Source organism: Erinaceus europaeus, chromosome 13 (assembly GCF_950295315.1).
Source record: "Erinaceus europaeus chromosome 13, mEriEur2.1, whole genome shotgun sequence".
In the NCBI taxonomy this organism is placed as follows: domain Eukaryota; kingdom Metazoa; phylum Chordata; class Mammalia; order Eulipotyphla; family Erinaceidae; genus Erinaceus; species Erinaceus europaeus.
Genome location: NC_080174.1, coordinates 12,051,757 through 12,071,808, shown reverse-complemented (window position 1 = coordinate 12,071,808; position 20,052 = coordinate 12,051,757). Strand labels below are relative to the sequence as shown.

Below are 20,052 nucleotides of genomic sequence, written 5' to 3'. Positions count from 1 at the left end.
TCTCCAGATGTATTTGCTTTTACCTCTTTCCTTTTCTTACCCTCAAAATATGTTTCAACTCACAGTCTCAATGGAGTAATTCATTGTAACATTTTGGAAAGGGGTTCTCAGATGTGGTGTCTGGATTCCTAAACAAACACTTTAAAACTATAGGGAACTGGGGCAGGGGGCCTGGTGGAGGTGCACCTGGTTGAGCGCAAGTTACAACGTTGTAACTGCACAAAGACCTGTGTTCAAGCCCCTTTCCCTCGGTTTTTCTGGCTGTCTGTATCCAATAAATAAATGATAATTAAAATAAGTAGGAGGGGGGAGAAAGAAAGAGAACCATGGCAGGCGGTGGCCCACCTGGTTGAGCACAAGGTTACAATGCACAAGGACCAGGCCCCCACCTGCAGGGGGAAAGCTTTGAGAGCGGTAAAGAAGGGATGCTCTGTTTCTCTATTTCACCATTCCCTCTAGATTTCTGATAGTCTCTACCCAGTAAATAGAGGTACTAAAAAAAAAAATTAAAACAAAAAGAAACAATAAAAAAAGATCCAAGTTCAAGCCCCCAGTCCCCATTTGTAAGGGGGAGGCTACAGGAGTCCTTCTCTATTTCCCCCTTCCCCTCTCAATGCCTCTCTGTCCTAGCAAATAATAAATTAATTTTTAAAAATATTTATTTCCGGGAGTCGGGCTGTAGCGCAGAGGGTTAAGCGCAGGTGGCGCAAAGCACAAGGACCGGCATAAGGATCCCGGTTCGAACCCCGGCTCCCCACCTGCAGGGGAGTCGCTTCACAGGCGGTGAAGCAGGTCTGCAGGTGTCTATCTTTCTCTCCCCCTCTCTGTCTTCCCCTCCTCTCTCCCTTTCTCTCTGTCCTATCCAACAACGACAACAACAATAATAACTACAACAATAAGACAACAAGGGCAACAAAAGGGAATAAATAAATAAAATAAATATTAAAAAAAATTATTTCCTTTTGTTGCCCTTGTTTTTTTATTGTTATAGTTATTATTGTTGTTGTTATTGATGTTGTCCTTGTTGGATAGGACAGAGAGAAATCAAGAAAGGAGGGGAGACAGAGAGGGGGAGAGAAAGATAGACACCTGCAGACTTGCTTCACCACCTGTGAAGTGACTCCCCTGCAGGTGGGGAACTGGGATCCTTACACTGGTCCTTGCGCGCTTTGCGCCACTTGTGCTTAACCAGCTGCACTACTGGCCGACTCCCAATTAATTAATTTTTTTTTGCCTCCAGGGTTATTGCTGGGGCTCAGTGCCTGCACCATGGATCCACTGCTCCTGGAGGCCTTTTTTTCCCCCTTTCGTTGCCCTTGTTGTTGTAGCCTTGTTGTGGTCATTATTGTTGTTGTTGATGTTTTTCATTGTTGGATAGGATAGAGAGAAATCAAGAGAGGAGGGGAAAATGGGGGGGGGGGTGAGAGAAAGATAGACACCTGCAGAACTGCCCCACCACCTGTGAAGTGACTCCTCTGCAGTTGGGGAGCCGGGGGCTTGAACCTAGATTCTTATGCCAATCCTTGCGCTTTGCACCACGTGCGCTCAACCCGCTGCAATACTGTCCGACCCCCAATAAATTAATTTTTATAAAAAGGGTTTTCTTGACTTACAAAATAAAACTGAGAACAAAGAACTTACACATGTAATATAACTATTGAAATTTACCATAATCTAAACTGAGAAATTGTAAAAAGCATCTGTTCTACCAAAAAAAACAATTTTTTAAAAGACTTACTTATTAGAGAGGAGAAAGAAGAGACAGAGAGAGAACCAGAGCATGATGCTGGCATATGCACTGCCAGAGATCCATCTGCTCCTTGCAAGTCCCTTGCTCTTCCCTCTGTACCACCTCCCTATCTGCTCCATGCATGAATTTAAAGGTTAGTCACTGGTCATTTATGAAACATCAGTTCACTGGGTAAGCCTGGGTTTATGCAGATCTTTTCAATGTTAACCATTTGGGGAAAATGACCAGTAACAGATCAGCATTTTTAGAGACAGTCTTGATCTTGTAGAACCCAGCAAGGGTCTGTGGGCCTCATACAGACAGTTCAGACTCACTTCAGGGATTAGGGTGGGGATGATCAGAGGTGACAAGGGGTGGGGGTAGGGAGAGGTCTATATACACATTTTGAAATCCTGTAGATTTTTGTTGTTGTTGTTGTTTTAACCACTGCACTGAGCAGCTCTGGCTTATGGTGGTGCAGGAGACTGAACCTGAGACTTCAGAGCCTCAGGCATGAGAGTCTGTTGGCATAACTATTATCCTATCTACCCCCACCCCAGTCCTGTAGATTTTGAGGGCCACTTCTACTTGGTGCAGAATGTAGATGAACTAAAACCTCTTTCAAGTGAAAAAGTAACACTCTCTGCCTTTTCATAAATAAATAAATAAATGCTTTAAAAACAAAAGGTGTTTTCAGGATTCCAATCTTTGCACACCCAGTTTTCTTGAGGTGAGAAAGTCACAAGTGCCTGTGACCTGGGGAGTGGGGGTTCTGTGCTGAGTATGAAAATCAGTTCCCTGCCCCTCCCCCCCCCCTTTTTTACCACTAAGGTTACCCTTGGGGCTTGGTGCCACCTACTCCATTGTTCCTGGTGACTTTTTTTTTTATTTCCCTTTGATAGAGAGTGAGTGGTAGCAAGGAGAGGCATTTGTACCATGACTTCCGTCCCCCAGGTGAAAATTGGGGGCTTTCACCTGCATGTTAGCTGTCAGGCTCAGGCAAAAATTAGAAAAGTCATGGGCCCCTTGGAATATACCTAAAATAGACTTCCTAGCTTCTTCCAAAATGGAGACCTCAAATCTCATTTGCTCTATTCTTACCTTTAGGTTCCTGATTATTAAACAATTTACTCTGTTTTATATCTTAATGCTTTTCAGCCACCAAGTTGCAGATGTTGCCATGATGTCAACCTGACTTTCCTGGGCAAACAATCTCACTCCTCACTAATAAGTCCAGGGGTATGGATCAACTTGCCAATACCTTTGTCCAGCGGAGAAGCAATTGCAGAAGCCAGACCTTCTACCTTCTGCACCCCATAAAGAATTTTGGTCTGGTAAAACATTAATTCCCCAATAAAGAAAGAAACAAACAAACAAAAAGAATTTTGGTCTATACTCTCAAAGCAGGATAAAGAATAGGGAAGTTTCCAATGGAGGGGATGGGATATGGAACCCTGGGTGGTGGGAATTGTGTGGAATTGTACCTCTCTTATACAATATATTTGTGGACCATTATTAAATAAAAAACAATAATAATTAAAAAGAAAATTGGGGACAGGGTAGACAGCATAATGGTTCTGCAAAGAGACTCTCCTGCCTGAAGCTCCAAAGTCCCAGGTTCAATCCCCCACACCACCAAAAGCCAGAGCTGAGCCATGTTCTGGTTTAAAGAAGAAAGAAAGAAAGAAAGAAAGAAAGAAAGAAAGAAAGGGAGAAAACTGGGGGCTTGAACCTGAGTCCTCTCACATGCTAACATGTGCACTCTACTACTTGACCCCCCAACCCCATCCCCATAGTCTATCATTAAGAATTAAATTAAAAAAGAGGAGGAGGAGTGGGTGAGGGAGGAGAAAGCAGCTGGGAAGCAGCTCCACTGGCGGAGTACTGGATTTCCATGCCAGAGGGTCCCAGTTCTCTCTGGCCCCGCACGTGCTAGAGTGTTATTCTGGTTTCCCTTGTATTCTCCTCTCATCTTCTACACGTGCCACTCTCTCTCAATATGTAATGAATAATAGGAAAAAAAAAAATTGAAAAAGGGAAAGTCTGGGGGCCAAGTAGAGGAGGACCTGGTTAAATGCACACGTTACCATGCACAAGGACCTGGGTTTAAGGCCCTGCTCCTTACTGGCAGGGGGGAAGCTTCACGAGTGAATGAAGTCCTGAAGGTGTCTCTCTGTCTCTCTCCTCAATCCTCTTAATTCCCTTTTGTCCTATAAAATCAAAGTAAAAAAAAAAAAAAAAAAGCCACTGGGAACAGTGGATCCATCCTATAGGTACCAAGCCCCAGGGATAACCCAGGTGGCAATAAAGTAAAATAAGTAAATAGAAAGGAAGGGAGGAAGGGAGAAAAAGTCTCAGTCCCCTTTGAGCTTCCCTGGGTCATGTCTGGAGACTCAGAGGCCGGCCACAGGAAGCAGGGCCAAGTTTAACAGGTGCCTCTTAAAAACTTCAGCCTGTTCCTCCTGTGACAGCTGAAGAGGACACACTGCTTGCCCAGAGGAAAGAAAAGGTGAGAAAAGTGGCTCTAAGGGTGAAGCACCAAGTAACAGGTTAAAAGAGACCCAAGACACTGCCACACATCAGACCCTAGCTCAGGGACCTGCAGTGCTCACAGATGCATCTTCTGAGAGGGCTGGGGATAATGTCGGGAAATTGTGAGGAGCCTCACAAAGCACCCTGCATTCCTGATACTATGGCCATTAAATAAAAAGAAAGGGGGAGATGGCCGGAAATTGTGAGGATATGGTTGAGCTGGCAGGGCTCACAAAGCACCCTGCATTCTCCTGATACTATGGCCTATCTACATAATCATTGTTTTGCCTGAAAGATCCCCACCCATTCCATTCCTTTGCTCTATCCTCTTTCTACCCTCAAGAACCTCCCTGCCTGCAGGGTAGTATTAATCCCACCAGTTAAAACCCTCACAGCAGTTGCCACTTCCGGGTCTGCCTTTTAAAAACCTTGGCTCTGTGATCAATAAATACATTGCATTGCCTCACCGCTACCACATGCTTGGTTCCTGAGTCGCTAAGTGAGTAGCAACCCAGGCTGACTCTGGTTGAGTTCTCTCCAACCCAGGGAGGGAGTACGTGCCCAGAAAGAGGCACCCCTCATGCTAGCCCAGCAGGATAAGACATTTCTTCTTCTTTTCACTTTGTATTTAAAAAGTAAACATCTGGGAGTCGGGCGGTAGTGCAGCGGGTTAAGCACAGGTGGCGCTAAGCACAAGGACCAGTGGAAGGATCCCGGTTCGAGCCCCCGGCTCCCCACCTGCAGGGGAGTCACTTCACAGGCGGTGAAGCAGGTCTGCAGGTGTCTGTCTTTCTCTCCCCCTCTGTCTTCCCCTCCTCTCTCCATTTCTCTCTGTCCTATCCAACAACAATGACATCAATAATAACTACAACAACAAAACAACAAGGGCAACAAAAGGAATAAATAAATTAATTTAAAAAAAAAGTAAACATCTTTTGGGTGGGAAGGGTCGGGTGGTAGCACAGAGGGTTAAGCGCACATAGCGCAAAGTGCAAGGACTAGCTTGCTTAAGGATCCCGGTTCCCGGTTCGAGCCCCCAGCTCCCCATCTGCAACTTGGTCGCTTCACAGGCGGTGAAGCAGGTCTGCAGGTGTCTCTCTTCCTGTCCCCCTCTCCTCTCCATTTCTCTCTATCCTATCCAACAACATGACATCAATAACAATAATAACCACAAAAGTGAAAAAACAAGGGCAACAAAAGGGTAAAAAGTAGCCTCCAGGGACAGTGGATCCATGGGGCTGAGCCCTAGCAATAACCCTAGAAGCAGAAAACAAAAACAAACAAACAAAAAAAACAAAGTACACCTTGGCAGTGGAGCACCTGGTTGAGGGCCGTTATAATGTGCAAGCACCCGGCCTGAGTCCCTCTTGGCCACAGGCAGCAAGCTGCGTGAGCAATGGCGCTGCAGGTCTTGGTGTCTCTTGGTCTGCCCCTCTCTCTCTCTCTAATCTGAGCACTTCTCAGGTCTAGCTTATGGTATTGCAGGGACTGAATTTGGAATTTCAGAGCCACGGGCATGAAAATATTTTGTATTACGTTATGCTAAAACTTTCATGCCCAACTCCTAGGTTCAATCCCCAGCACCACCATAAACCAGATCTGAGCGGTGCTCTGGTTTCTTTATCTTTTTCTCATTAAAATAAAATTTAAAATAAATAAAAAAGAAGAAGAAAGGCAGGGGTAGGTATCAAAATGGTTATGCAAAGAGAAGTCTCATGCTTCAAGTCCCAGGTTCAATTCCCTGCACCACCATAAACCAGAGACGAGCAGTGCTCTGGCAATAAGTAAATAAAATAAAACAGTGCACACTTTGAATGGTAGTGTGAAGTTGATGTAAAGCTTTGAGAGTAGGCTGGCAAGAAAGCTTGACAAGTGTCTTGCCTCATCAAGCCCACCACCTGGGTTCCAGCCTGGACCCTGAAGTGCTAGGGAGCTTGAGTACTTTGGTTTCTTTTCTTGTGTCTCAGTCTGTCTTTCTATTTGAAAAAGTCAGCTCGGTGATGGTGGGGGGGGGGGGGAGAGGAAATAGGAAATTTCTGAGATTAAAAATCAAGTAAGTCAGTGGGCAGCTTTTATCCCATGACTTAAGACATGTGTAATGTCAGTGAAGAAAGCAAGGAGGTGAAAGATGACTACAGGATAATTTCCCTCATATGTGGAATGCAGACAACTGAAATAAATGAACCAGGGGAAAAGGAAAAACGAAAGGAGCGCCCAGACTGACCCTGAGACTTGACAGGAACTAAGGTTGGGGTTTCTTGGGGGTGAGGATGAAACACAAGTGTGGTGCTGAGCACCCTGTGGAACCTCTTATCTTTATAATCTTGTAAGCCACTATTAAATCACAAGTAAAACTGTATCAAAATTTTAGGGGGGGGGGAGCCACTCAAGCCGAAGTAATCTTTAGGGCTTGGGATGAGTTTTTCATCTGTTCACACCCACCCAGGATGCATTAAAATTTGTTGCTGGGTTGGACAAAGTCTCGAAGGGGCTCTGCTACAGCTGACTACTGGTGACATTTAGCACCAGGGCACTTGACTAGGTGACAGTAGTTAGTTTCACTTCTTGTGCTCTGTGCCGGCAGCTGTTAACAGCAGGCCAGTTTTTTGACTAGAAAATAAAAGCATAGGAGCCGGCAAAAGAGCTCATCCGGTAGTGTGCTGCTTTGCTGTGTGCACCACCCAGGTTCCTGCCTGGCCCCCAGCACACTGAAGGAAGCTCTCTGGAAAAGTCAGTCCTGGAGACAACACACACACACACACACACACACACACACACACACACACACAAAAAAAAAAAAAAAAAAAACCCCAACTTAACATTAGTAACACCCAGGCTAAAGGAATGCAGTGGTAAACTGTCACTTAAAAAAAAAAAAAGCTTTTGAGCAGACTTTGCAAACACTCTGGATGTGCAGCAGGTATATCTAGGGTGGGAAATAAGGGTTAGTAAAATCGCTCACTAGGACAGTGCGTTGTTGTATTGCCCTGCTGCACCATCGAGGTTTTAGTCTGACCCCCACTGCACTGGAGGAAGCTTTGGTGCTGTGGACTCTCAAAAATAAAAACAAAACAAAAAACAGTGGTCTGGGAGGTGGCGCAGTGATAAAGCTTTGGACTCTCAAGCATGAGGTCCCGAGTTCGATCCCTGGCAGCACATGTACCAGAGTGATGTCTGGTTCTTTCTCTCTCCTCCTGTCTTTCTCATAAAAAAATAAAATCTAAAAAAAAAAAAAAAACAAACAAAATACAAAAAAAAAATCCACTTTAACAAGTAATTCTGGGACAAGTTTTGAAATAGGGATTCTAGATGTGACATCTTCAGGCCACATAAAACTTCAGGCCGTGGGACCAGGTGGCAGCACACCTGGTAAACCACACACATTACAGTGTGCAGGGATCCAGGTTCAAGGCCCCACCTTCCCACCCCACCTACAGGAAGAAAGCCCAGAGTGGAGTGGTGAAGCAATGTTGTAGGTGTCTCTTTCCCTCCCCCCCTTGGTCTTGATTTCTTGCTTTCTCTAAAAAAAAAAAAAAAAAAAAAAAACCCAAACCAAGTAACACCAACAAAAAAAACAAACTCCAGGCTTTCATTTCCCCTGCAAGGCTAGCCTTGCAGTTGGCTGAGTTGGCTGCAGCATGTGGGCAGCGGGACAACCCCACTCCTGAGGTCACAGTAAAAAAAAAAAAACACCTAAAAACTGGGGTGACAGCACAAGGGGTTTTGCAAAAGACTCTCTTGCCTGAGGCTCTGAGGTCTCAGATTCAGTTCCCAGCGCCACCATATGCCAGAACTGAGCTGTCTGTATCTCATCAAAATAAAATACATAAAAAATATTTTAGGGGGGGAGTTGTGTGGTAGCGCAGCGGGTTAAGCTCAAGTGGTCCAAAGCACAAGGACCCGCAGAAGGATCCCGGTTGGAGCCCCCAGCTCCCCACCTGCAGGGGAGTCGCTTCACAGGCGGTGAAGCAGGTCTGCAGGTGTCTGTCTTTCTCTCCTCCTCTCTGTCTTCCCCTCCTCTCTCCATTTCTCTCTGTCCTATCCAACAACGACGACAACAAGAGTAAGTACAATAAAACAACTAGGGCAACAAAAAGGAATAAATAAAGATTTAGAAAAAAAAATTAGGGGACAGGGTGGTGGGGCACCTGGTTAAGCGCACATGTCACAATGCGCAAGGACCCGGGTTCAAGCCCTTCGGTCCCCACCTGCCGGAGGGAAGCTTCCCGAGTGATGAAGCAGCAGGGCTGCAGGTGTTTCTACATTTCCTCTCAATTTCTGGCTGTCTATCCAATAGAGATTAAAAAATAACTACTATAAATATATTTTAAAAGAGGGGGTAATGGTTATGCAAAAAGACTTTCATGCCAGAGGCTCTGAGGTTCTTGGTTCAATCCCCCCGCACCTCCATAAACCAGAGTTGAGCAGTGCTCCCTTCGGTTAAAAAAAAAAAATATATATATATATATATATTCTATTTTATTATCTTTATTTATTGGGTAGAGACTGTCAGAAATCGAGACGGAAGGGGGAGATAGGGAGAGACACAGAAAGACCCCTGCAGCACTGCTTCACCACTTGTGAAGCTCACCCCCCGCAGGTGGGGACCGGAGACTCAAACCTGGGTCCTTGAGTATTGTAATGTGTGCGCCACCACCTGGCATATATATATATATATATATATATATATATATATATATATATATATATATATATGTATATATGTATATGTGTATATATATATATTATCTCGGACGGGAGTAGATAGCATAATGGTTCGCATAAATGAGGCTCCAGTGTCCCAAGGTTCAACCCCTCCGCATCACCATAAACCAGAGCCGAGCAGCGCTCTGGTTAAATATATTTATTTATAAATGCTTAAGTCAGCGAGGCCACATACACGCGCAGGCCGGGCAGGCGGGGTCCCCGGGCCGCAGTCGCTGGTTCCTGCTGGTCCTCCAGGTCCTCCCCGCCGCCGGCTGAAAGCCACCCGACACCCGCTCCCCGCTCCCCGGGCCCCTTCTGCACCATCGGTGGGGTTATGGGGTTAAGACAAAAGGGAGTCGGGCGACAGTGCAGCGGGTTAAGCGCACGTGGCGCGAAGCGCAAGGACCGGCATAAGGATCCCGGTTCGAGCCCGCGGCTCCCCACCTGCAGGGGGGTCGCTTCACAGGCGGTGAAGCAGGTCTGCAGGTGTCTCTTTCTCTCCCCCTCTCTGTCTTCCCCTCCTCTCTCCATTTCTCTCTGTCCTATCCAACAACATCAATAAGAACCACAACAACAACCATAAAAAAACAAGGGCAACAAAAGGGAAAATAAATAAATATAAAAAAATTAAAAGAAAAAGAAAGAAAATGGGCGCTTCGGGGGCTGGGGCTGCACCGCGGGGACGACCCCCGCGCCTCCAGCTCCGGGGCTCAGCCGCCGGACCCACCCGCGTCCCCCGGCAGCCACCAAGCGCCGCGCCCGGGGCTCGGCGTCCTGCGGCGGCCGCAAGTTCCGAACGCCCGCACCCGCAGACCGGCCCCGCTGCGGGCACCCGGGAGGCCCGAGGCCCCAGGCCCCAGAGGGCGGGGCCGCGCGCGCGGGGAGGCGGAGCCGGGGAGCCCCGTGGTCGCGATCCGTCGGCCCCGCCCCCTGCACCCCCCCCCCCCCCGCGGGCCTGGGAGGGGCGACGCACTCGGGCCGCGCCGCCTCACGCTCTCCGCCGCCCTGGGCCCCGCGTGCGCGCGCGCGCTCCCTCGCCCGCCCCCGAGTCCCGCGGAGCCCCACACAATGCCGACGCCTACGCCGTGCGCCGCGGCCCCGGGCGCCAGGGGCGGGGGCCGGAGGGGGCGGGGAGGGGGGCGAGCGCGCGCGAGAGCCGGAGACAGCGCGAGACCCGGGGTGGCCGGAAGCGCGCGTGCGCGCCCCCGCCCGCGAGCGGGGAGGCGGAGCCGCAGCGGGAGCGGCAGCAGCTGTAGGAGCCGCTGCAGCTGGGAGACGCGCCAGAGAGGCCGGGCCTGCTCCGGTCGGACCGGATCCCTCCCCTCCCCCACCCACCCCCGCTCCCCTCCCCCCAGCCCACTTCCGCAGCCCGCGGCCTGGCCGCCGAAGCAGCGGCGGGAGGATTACGCACCTGACGGGCCCGCCTCTCGGGGCTCCGGCGCGGGACGCTCAGAGGCCGCCGCCGCCGCCGGGCTCCGCGCTCCGCGGTGGCGGCGGGAAGGGAGGGACCGGCGGCGGGGAACGGAACGCGAGTCGCCCCCCTCCCCTTCCTCCTTCCCTCCCTCCCTCCCTCCCTCCTCCTCCGACCCGCCGCCCGCCCTCTCGGCTTCCGTCCCCTCCCCCGCCCGCAAGGCCCCGGATGGAGCCGCCGCCGCCGCCGCGCCGCCGCCTGGCTCCGGGGGATGGTTTTGTCAGGCGGCCAGAGCCCCGGCGCCAGGCGCGGCCGTCCCCGCCCCGCGGGCCGTCCCTGCTCGCCGCTGCCCCAGAGCCGCGGCTTCCCGGGAGGGGGGATCGGGGCCCCTCCGCCTGCCTTCGCCCGGAGCCCCGGGAGCGGGGAGGGGGGTCGTCCGCCCGCCGCCGCCTTTGTTGCCACCGTCGCGGCCGGAACCGTTTGCGGGCTCCGGTGGCCCCCCGCCCCCCTCGGTCTTCCCGGGGCGCCGGGCCGGGGCGGGGCGGCACGTGGGCAGCGGGCCCGGGCGGCGGGGGCGGTGCGCGCTTACCTGTCGGCGGGGCCGCCGCGGCGGCGGGGGACGTGAGGGGCGCCGCGTCTCGGCCGCTCGCGCCGGGCGGGCCGGCGGCCTGTGCTGCTGCCGCTGCTGCTGCTGCTGCCGCCGCGGTCGGTGTCTCCGGCGCGGCGGCGGCGGCGGCGGCGGGGCTTTTCCTGTCCGGTTACGTTAAGGTCACATGACCGAGAGAGCGGAGCGACTAGTGCAAAGAGGCGGCGAGGAGCGGCTCCCGCCGGGGGGGAGAGGCGGCGAGAGCAGTGGCGGCAAGAGCCCCCTCCGCCCCCCCCCCGCCCTGCCGCCCCCTCCCCCACCCCGCCTCCGCCTCCTGCTGCTCCGCCGCCGCCGCCGCCTGCAGCCCTGACTCCGCCGCCGCCGCCGCCGCCGCCGCTCCCACCCGCGCTCGGCGCCGCGCCTGCAGCCAAACTTCTGCAAAGCATGTGCGGCCGGCCGGGGCCTCCGGCAGCCCGCCGCCTCCTCCCCGCCGGCCCAGCCTCGGGGTTTTGTGGAACCCGGAGACCCGGGAAGTGGGGCTGCAGAGCCTCCGGGAGGCGATGTCACCCGTCGGGCCCCGGTGCTCTGCTCGGTGTGGACGGAGGGGAAGCGCCTCTTGCGGGAGAGCGGGGATCCGAGGCCGCCGCTCTCGAAGTCACCGGACTCGGGCGAAGGGAGCTGTGTGCTCCCAAAGACAAAACAGAAAAAGGGGGGGGGGGAAAGATCCCAAGTCCGGAGCAAGTATGTTCGTGAGCTTGAAAGCCGTCTGTCTCCTCAGCTGTGAGGTTTCTGGTGGACGAGGTGCGGCGAGCGCGGGCCGGGCCGTGCGGTGGGTCCGAGGACCCGGGGAGTCACTTCCAGCTGGGTGGCGCGGCATGCGGGGCGCTTGGACTCCCAGAGGAGCCGCTTAAAATGAGGAAGTTTACTCCCTTTTTTTTTTTTTTTTTCTTTTTTTGCTTTGGATCATTTTTTTCTGAGATGGTTTTGTCTTTGAAAGTATGAGTCCTTTGAGAAGTGGGTTTTTCTTGCTCCCCCAGCTCCAAAATCTTGAATTTTGAAGAAGTACAAAGGAATATGGCTTGATTCTTCAGGAGATGTGGCAACAGTTTTGCAGGCATGTTTTGGCTTTAGAACATGCTCCGCTGGTTCTGTCTTTGAGGCCTGGTTTGCTCTGATTGACACAGCCAGACAATTCAACGTGCAGGACGTGACCCTCCAAAAACATCTGAGTTTAGTTGTTGATCCGTTTTTGGTTTTTTGCTTATCCAGTTAGACGAAGGGCTACTCCTTGGAGGATAAAGTAAGGAGCTTTGTCTCTTACAGGGGCTCAAAAGTGAACAGTAGCCGACTTCGTGTATACCTGGCTTAACTTTCTGACGCTTTGGTGGGCGGCATAAATGACTTTGTCTGCAAAAGCAGCTTCTGACCTTGCTCCAAGCGCTGCTGGGCACTGGGCTCCAGCCTCGGAGCTGCCCTTCCAGTCCCTGCACGGCTCTGGCATCGACCTGCCACTGCAGTGGGCAAACCAGCGTGCTTTCGATGGGGAGAGAATCTTGGGGAGAGGCTCTGGAGTTCTTGATTCCTTCGGACTTGACTTCGCATTCACATGTAGGGTCTGATGTGGTGGTCAGGGGCAACGAGAGGAAAAGGCACAAGGTGCTGGGGTTTCCATGAAAGCCAGTGGGCAGGAAGGCCTCTGTCTGGAGAGGGATCTACCCTGAGTCAGTGTAACTCTTCTGCAGTTCAGTGAGCACTTTCTGCAGCTGTGTGGACATAAACCAGGGGCTCTTCCTAAAACTCGACTGTCATTCCTAGAGAAAAGGTTTTCAAGAGCATCCTGCTCGTTCAAAAGCTGCTGCCCTTAAATGTAGAACTGGGCTGCCCTGCGTTGCTCTCATGAGCCTGCATGCTTGGACTCAGCATGGGCCAAGGCTTGTGGAGGAGAGAGCTCTAGACGCCCAGAGCCAAAGGAGAGGACAGTCAAGTCAAATCACCTGGTTCACATCTATGTTCTATATTTTGTCTTTTGGAAATAGATTTGGCCCATTGAGAGTTCAGAACTGATTTCACACATTTTGCTTCAGAGACCATCAGGGTGCAAGCATATAATCTGAGTGGACTCCAGAAGAAGGGCCTGGTATCTAGAGGTTCTGATGTGTTAGGCACAGCCATGGAAACAAATTCACTTATGTTCTGAAGAGGATAGTTCCATTGAGACTTGGACAGTGGTCAGAAGGCAATTTAATGGTGTCCTCTGTGTGTGTGTACACGTGTGTGTGTGTGTGTGTACACATACGTACACGTGGTTAGGTTGAGAATGGAATTTCCTTCAGCACTGGTAAGCAGGAACAGTAGAGGAAAAAATATATAAATGTGGGTGGATCCCAAAGTAGCTTTTCACTACGTAATTTTATGAAGAAAAGTTATCCTGTTGGGTAACATCTTAAATTTTTGGAAACAACATGCTTTCACATGCTAGACTTCTAAGTCTAGGCGGATACCAAGCTTTGTGTTTTACATCAAACTTAGCATGTAAATCAGAAAAGATGTCACTGGGAGCGGCTTCCATTTGTTTCATTGGTTTGGCTATAAAGTTTATAGAAACATTTATTTGAGAGTTGCTTGTAACTGAGATCCTATTCCCTCAAGGATTCCCTGTGCTCTAGGGAGCTTGGTGTTGAAGCTTGTTAGTATGGCTGTGTGGCTTCAGAGTGCTCAGACTGTGATTCTCAGAAAAGTATTTTTAGGTTCTGACCCTATTGGACACATATGTAAAGTTGTAACAGTTTTCAGGAAATAGTACTTATGAATCGTGAGCGTGTATTTTAATTTTTCTGAATTGCATATTTTAAATACTTATTATTGAGAGAATGTTCTACAAGACTACTGTTGTCATGGGTACAATTTCACATTTCCTCAAAATATTGTCAGTATACCTTAGCTGCCACCAAAGTGCCATCTCCTTGGAGAAAAGGGCACTGGCCCCCTGGACCTCCCCACCTCCCTTGTAGTATTCTGGGATCTGCTGGAACTGACCATAGGCATATTAAGGCTTTGCCCTGTAGTTCCCTGCACTTTGTCTCCAAGTCTCACTTTTGGGTGAGATCATCTGGTATTGTTCTTTTTCGGGCTTATGCCACTTAGCATAGTCCCCTCTGGATCCATCCGTGTTGTAGCAAAAGACAAAACCCTCATCTTTTACAGCTGAATATAGACCTTCTGTGTATAGACCTCTGGCTTCCGTACTAACTCTCTGTCCTTGGGTCTTGACTATTAGACGTAGTGCTGCGCCTAACATGGTTGTGCATGAGTCTGTGTAGCTACCAGGCGAGGAGCTGCTGGATCCTAGTGTTGGCTGGGTTTTACTGCCTTCAGGAGTCTCCACACTCTTCCACAGGTGCTGGGCCAGTTGACTGTGACCATGTCCTCATCTCACCAGCACTTTCATTTCATTTCATTTTAAGAACTTTATTGAGAAGACAACCCGAGCGCTCCTCTGGCACGTGCAATGCCAGAGATAGTATTCTGGGACCTGGAGCCTGCCATCTTTGTGCCGTGCCCCTCCCAACCGGCGTAGTCCGGCTGTGACATTTCCACGGGTTCGGTGTGAGGTGTGTGAGGTGCCCCATCTCGTGGGGCTGTCTCGGCTCGCATTTCTCTGGTCATAAGTGGCAGCGCTTTGCTTGTGCCTGTTGACCATTCCCCTGTCTTTGGTGAGTGTGTTCAGATTTTCTCTTTTTGCCAATTTTTAAAAATTATCTCGTTATTTATTTTTATATTAAAAAATACATTATCTACATTGGATAGACAGAGAAATGGTTAGGGGAGGGAGGGAGGGAGGGAGACACCTGCAGCCCTGCTTCACCACCTGTGACGCTTCCCCCCTGCAGGTGGGGACAGCGCTCTAGCGCATGAGAACAGGTGCACTTAACCAGTGTGTTACTGCCCCTGTTTACTTACTGTTGTTATTTTTTTCAGAAAGCTTGGTTGTCAGCCCTTTTTTGATGTAGGAGGTGTGAATATTTAGTGTTGCTGATGGTTTCTGTACCTGGGCAGAAGCTTTTTAGTTTAAGTTCTGTATATTTTTTTAAGGAGGTTGTGGTGTCTTAAATTGACTTCTCCAGTCACAAACTGAATAAATGAATCATTGGCCAGTTTGAAAGACGGTGTGTCTCCCACAGTTTCTGTGGCTAAGTGTGGTCATGCAGGGCCCTGAGGTCGCAGTTGAGGGGCTTGCCGGCTGGCCGAGAAGATGTGTGTCCAAGGTGGCTCGCTGTCTACACTTGGCAGCTCCTCTCCATTGAGAAGAGGCTTGAGAGTACTCACAAGTTGGTGGTGATTGATGACCCGGAGTGGGTGGGTGACCCTTGATGACAAGGATAAGGAGCTGTGCTGTCTGTCACTGCCTCCACCAAGTCTGGCCTCCACTGTGGGGAGAGGAGCTTAGATCTGAGTCTCCGTGGGAGGAGTTCCCAAATGCTTATCAGTGTGTGTGTGTGTCTGTGTGTGTCACCACAGCTTTATTGCTGCTCCTCAGGGTTGAGTTGGATTGACTGAGAAGCTATTCTGAAAGCTCACTCACTCCATTTGTCAGTAGTCACTTTTTTGTTGTTTGTTTTTGTGCCTGGGTGGGTGGGGGGTGCTCTGGGACTTTGCAGCTCTAGGCCAGTGTGTTTCAGATAGACATATTGGGGGAGTCGGGCAGCACTGCAGCCAACCAGACACCCTACCCGGTGAGCTGTATGCTGCCCGGGACTGTCCTTCCTCAATCTTGAGTAAGAAAAAGCAGGCTCAGAAAAGGTCTAGGTGACCCAAGGTTGTTCAGTGTAGGAAAACTGAACTGGTTCTGTGACTTTCATCAGGAATAGTCTGCTGAAAGTAAAGGTTGGCAGTTGGAAAGAATGTCTACTTATTAGACATATGGTGTAGAACTATTGTTCTCTAGTCTTCCAGTTTACTAGTTGCTACATGATAGTAATTTTGCTTGTAACTTCAGTTTTTTGGCTTATAGATACTGTGGATGGCTCTAAACTAGCAGGCTCCTTCTGCAGACACAACCCTTCCCCCAGAGGAGTTCCAGAGACACAGAAAATGAATTCAGATGACTTTCCAGATGCTGCCTATAGACAGACCAGGAGATTGTATTGTTCCACTGAGCACATTTCTCAGTTCTGAAAGAGTGTGTTATAATCAGGATTTGAATGTGAAGAAGACTACCCCGCTTCTTGCTGCTGTGAAGTCCAGGGAAACTGATCTGAGACCAGCCTTAGACGAGGACCCAGACATTGGTAGTGAGTGATGCCAGGCTAAATGGGGGGGGGGGGGCAGCTAAGTTAAGTGCTTCTTAAAGACTTCCCATGAATTTTTATTTTTAAATCCATTAGCCCTCCCGTAACAGTTGGGGGGTACAGTCAGTTGACTCACACTTTTGCTATTTCAGAGTTGAGTAGTAGCTACTTTCCAGTTTCTCTTTATCCCCAAGACTTGTTTCTCTTCTGACCTAAAGCTGTGGTCAGTATGGTGAAGTGATGCTTCACTCCTGAGTTTTTCACCTGTTAATCTGTCTGCCTGTGTCTTGTCCTCTCATCCCAACTGTAAGCTTGTTGGGCTGGTACGTGCTCAAAGGCTTGCAGAATTGACTTTGTAGATGGAGGATGACTGCTTTTCCTTAATAGACCCAAGTGAAATACTCTAGAAGGCTCTTGGGTGTAGATGGCAATGACTATCTGTTCTTGGTGCTCAGTCCAGTGTGTGTGGGGTGCAGCCATGAACTTACTACACTGTGTTCTACACTGCACGTGTGCAGATTGCGGTGGTACCAGAAGTGAGCACACTGCTTCAGCTTAGCCTGACAGGGTGAAGTGTCTGAGAAGGTGGGCTTTGGTTTTGTGATGTGTTGCAGGGGTTAGATAACTGTCAGCATCACACCTTCAGTATATATATATATATATATATATCTGTCTTCAGTTGTTTATTGTTGGAGGGTTGCTGTCAAACTTACTAAGCTGTTCCTTGGTATATGTGATCTTAAGTTGCTTTCTTGGCATGTAGGTTCCTGCATTCCTTCTCTCAAGCTTTGTTGTCCAGCTGTGTACCTGCTGGCCATATGCGGTGTTGACAGTGGTCTCACTAGACACATGAGCTTTCTGCAGCCACAGAGAGCCCTAGCCGCACAGGCACTGCTGCTGGGCACTTTCCTTGGCACAGAAAGTGCCGTTCATGCTGAGAACTCCTGTTTTGATTATCTGCATGTATTCATCCCATCTGTGGGGAGCTGACTTAGAATGAAGAAACTTAACATTAGGGAAGACAGCAACTTTTCTTTTTTAATACAGAGAGACAATGAGAATGAAGAGCTTCCCTCAGTGCAGTGGGGGCCAGGCTTGAACCTGGGTCACAGACATGTCAAAGCAGCGCACTTACCTAAATAAGCTACTTCACTGACCCAAAACAACAACTGGTATTAATGGAATGGAGGAGGGGCAAACTATATTCCAGCAGTTAAGGCTCTGGGCTTTGGAGTCAGGTCTGGGTTGGAATCATCCTGTATTCTAACTTTGGGCATGTTATGCGACCCTTGCATGTCTTTTGTTTTACTGAAATCAGTGATTGTCTCACACTTTTATTTCTTTTAGTGCTGTGGGGCTGAGCTGAAACCACTGTCCAAGGGAGTTATTTTGTTGGCTTAACCTCATAGATGTAAGGGGACTTGATAGAACACCTCAGGAAATGAGAGATCATTTATATATTTTTGGATATTTCAGTGATTTTTGAAGAAATTTTTCAATTTAAATAGGAAAGTTAAAAGTGCTAGAACTAGCCTGTATCTGAGAGCACTGATCAACTCTGGCATAAGGTGGCGTCAGGAGATTGAATCTGGGGTCTGCCTCAGGCATGAAAGCTTTTTGTATAACTACTGTTATCTCCCTGGTCCTTACAATATAAATTTAACCCCCCCCCCACAAGATACAAGATACAGGCTAGTTCTAGCACTTAACGCCTCCTGCTGTCCCCTGAGGAACTGCCCCCTCTTACCACTTTCTTTAATATATTAGAGATTGAGCTTAGGACCTCAGACAGGATTCAATTCAGAACTTCATACATGAGAAGCATTCCCTCTATCACTGAGCTATATCCCTGGCCTAAAGATATTTGAAGATGTAGTTTCACTCCTTAGAGACAGACAGGAGCACTGCTTAGTTCTGGTGCGTAGGGTGCCAGGAATTGGGTTTGGGAGCTCGGGCATGGAAGTCTGGTTCCCTACCACTTTACACATCCTCAGCCTCTAAACTTTCTCAGAACAGAAACAAAAAAACCAAAACCAGACAAAAAAGGACAGGAATCTGAAATTCTACTTAACAGAGTTGTGTTTGACTTGGTTCTTACACCTGCAGCTGAAAAAAAAAAAAGCGACTTCTGACAGTATAAAACCCGCCTGCCTTTCTTTTTGAAGATGATTAATCTTTGGTTGGGAAGAGGGGGTTGGGGCTTCCTGTTTTTAGTAGCTGATTCTTATGTTAACCAGAGTTGCCACCAATCTTGAGTTGTAAAGGTGAATATTTAAAATGTCTGCAGGGCTATGGAGACAGTACAATGGATATGTAAAAGACTTCTGCCTGGGGCTCTCTGGTTCAGTCCCCCAGGCCACTTTAAATCTGAACTGAAAAGTGCTATGATTAAAAATAGATGTGGGGAGTTGGGCTGTAGTGCAGCGGGTTAAGCCCTCGGACCGGCCTAGGGATCCCGGTTCAAGCCCCCAGCTCCCCACCTGCAGCGGATTCACTTCACAGGTGGTGAAGCAGATCTGCAGGTGTCTTATCTTTCTCTCCTCCCTGTATTCCCCTCCTCCCCATTTCTCTCTGTCCTATCCAACAACGACGACTACAACAATAAAAACAAGGGCAACAAAAAGGAAATAATTTTTTTTTTAAATAGGTGTGGTCTGCAGGTAGGAGAGTGAGCTTGTTGCTTTTCCCTGCCCTTCCCTGATTTAGCACTAAGAGCCTGGAATCTGAAAAGGGCCTTAGAAAAGATTTTATGGTTTTGAGATGTTCTTAGGTCTGAGCCCTGGCACCACAGGGGAGGTGCTTTGGTGTTAGAGGAAGCTCAAGTGCTGTTTCTCCAGTACTCCCCCCACTCCCGCTCCCGTAGGAAGCAGCCTCTGACATCCACAGGCATTTTTAAACTGACTTGCAGCTGGTGTTTATGAGTAAGAAGAATTCTCAGGTAACTGGACCCAAATTAGGGTGGGGAGGACAGCGTAATGGTTATACAAAAGGGTCCCATGCCTGAGGCTCCCAGGTCTAGTCCCCCACGCCTAAATAAACTTGTATAAGCCAGAGCTGAGCTGTGGCCTAGTTTAAAAAAAAAAAAAAAACCAAAAACATACCCGACTTTTTAAGTTAAGACCAACACCTTGAACATGGTAACCTAGTGGTTTAGTCCTTAACTAGTCTAGTGGTTTCAATTTGATCAGAATTACATGTTTGTTACTCTCTGGCACTTGAGGTCCTTAAAGACCGTATTCTGAGAAGTAATTTCTCTCACAGGCACCTGAAAGCGGAATTGTGTGGGCACCTTGCCCTGCGCACTGCCCCAGGTCTGAGCCCGGGCGGCATGTGGGAGGAGCTCACATGGGTGGTGTCTGAGGAGCCCTGGCCAGTGAAATACGTGCGGGCAGCACCCCAGCTCTGAAGACAGAATTTATCTTTACAGGATTTCTTTTGACTTTTCAGTGCAGTGATGTCTGGAGCTCTTGTGAATTTTCTGTTCTTTACTAAGTTGTGTGTCCCCCACCCCACTGTTGCATATTTCCTTTCTTTTTTTAGATTTTATTTATTAACGAGAAAGATAGGAGAAAGAACCAGACATCACTCTGGTATATGTGCTGCCAGGGATTGAGCTCAGGACCTCAAGCTTGGGAATCTGTTTCATCCACTGCGCCACCTCCTGGCCACTGCTGCAGCTTTTCTGTAGCCGCCCTTAGCAGCCATCTGTCTGTAAGCTAATAGACTCCACCCACGAACTGCTTCCCTCTGCCTTAGAATAGCAGCTTCCCAGAAGGCACAGTTTCTGTCTCCTTCACCA

General features: G+C 49.4%; 1 protein-coding gene and 1 long non-coding RNA gene across 6 annotated transcripts in view; one reads left to right on the top strand and one right to left on the bottom strand.

The window, feature by feature from the left end:
- ZBTB2 (zinc finger and BTB domain containing 2) overlaps window positions 1-11,077 on the bottom strand; it is a 53,513-nt gene extending 42,436 nt beyond the window's left edge. For 2 of the 5 annotated variants that reach the window (XM_060205323.1, XM_060205322.1), the window contains exon 1: window positions 10,380-10,885. The gene's annotated coding sequence lies outside the window, so the exon portion shown is untranslated. Of the gene's footprint in view, window positions 1-10,379; window positions 10,888-10,968 lie in introns of those variants that run through there. The other 3 variants (XM_060205324.1, XM_060205325.1, XM_060205326.1) reach the window with 3 other exon arrangements.
- Window positions 11,078-17,252: 6,175 nt separating this feature from the next.
- Window positions 17,253-19,786, top strand: LOC132542663 (uncharacterized). Its single transcript, XR_009553631.1, has 2 exons — window positions 17,253-17,728; window positions 18,130-19,786. It is a non-coding gene; the product is annotated as an uncharacterized LOC132542663 (long non-coding RNA).
- Window positions 19,787-20,052: the final 266 nt, after the last annotated feature.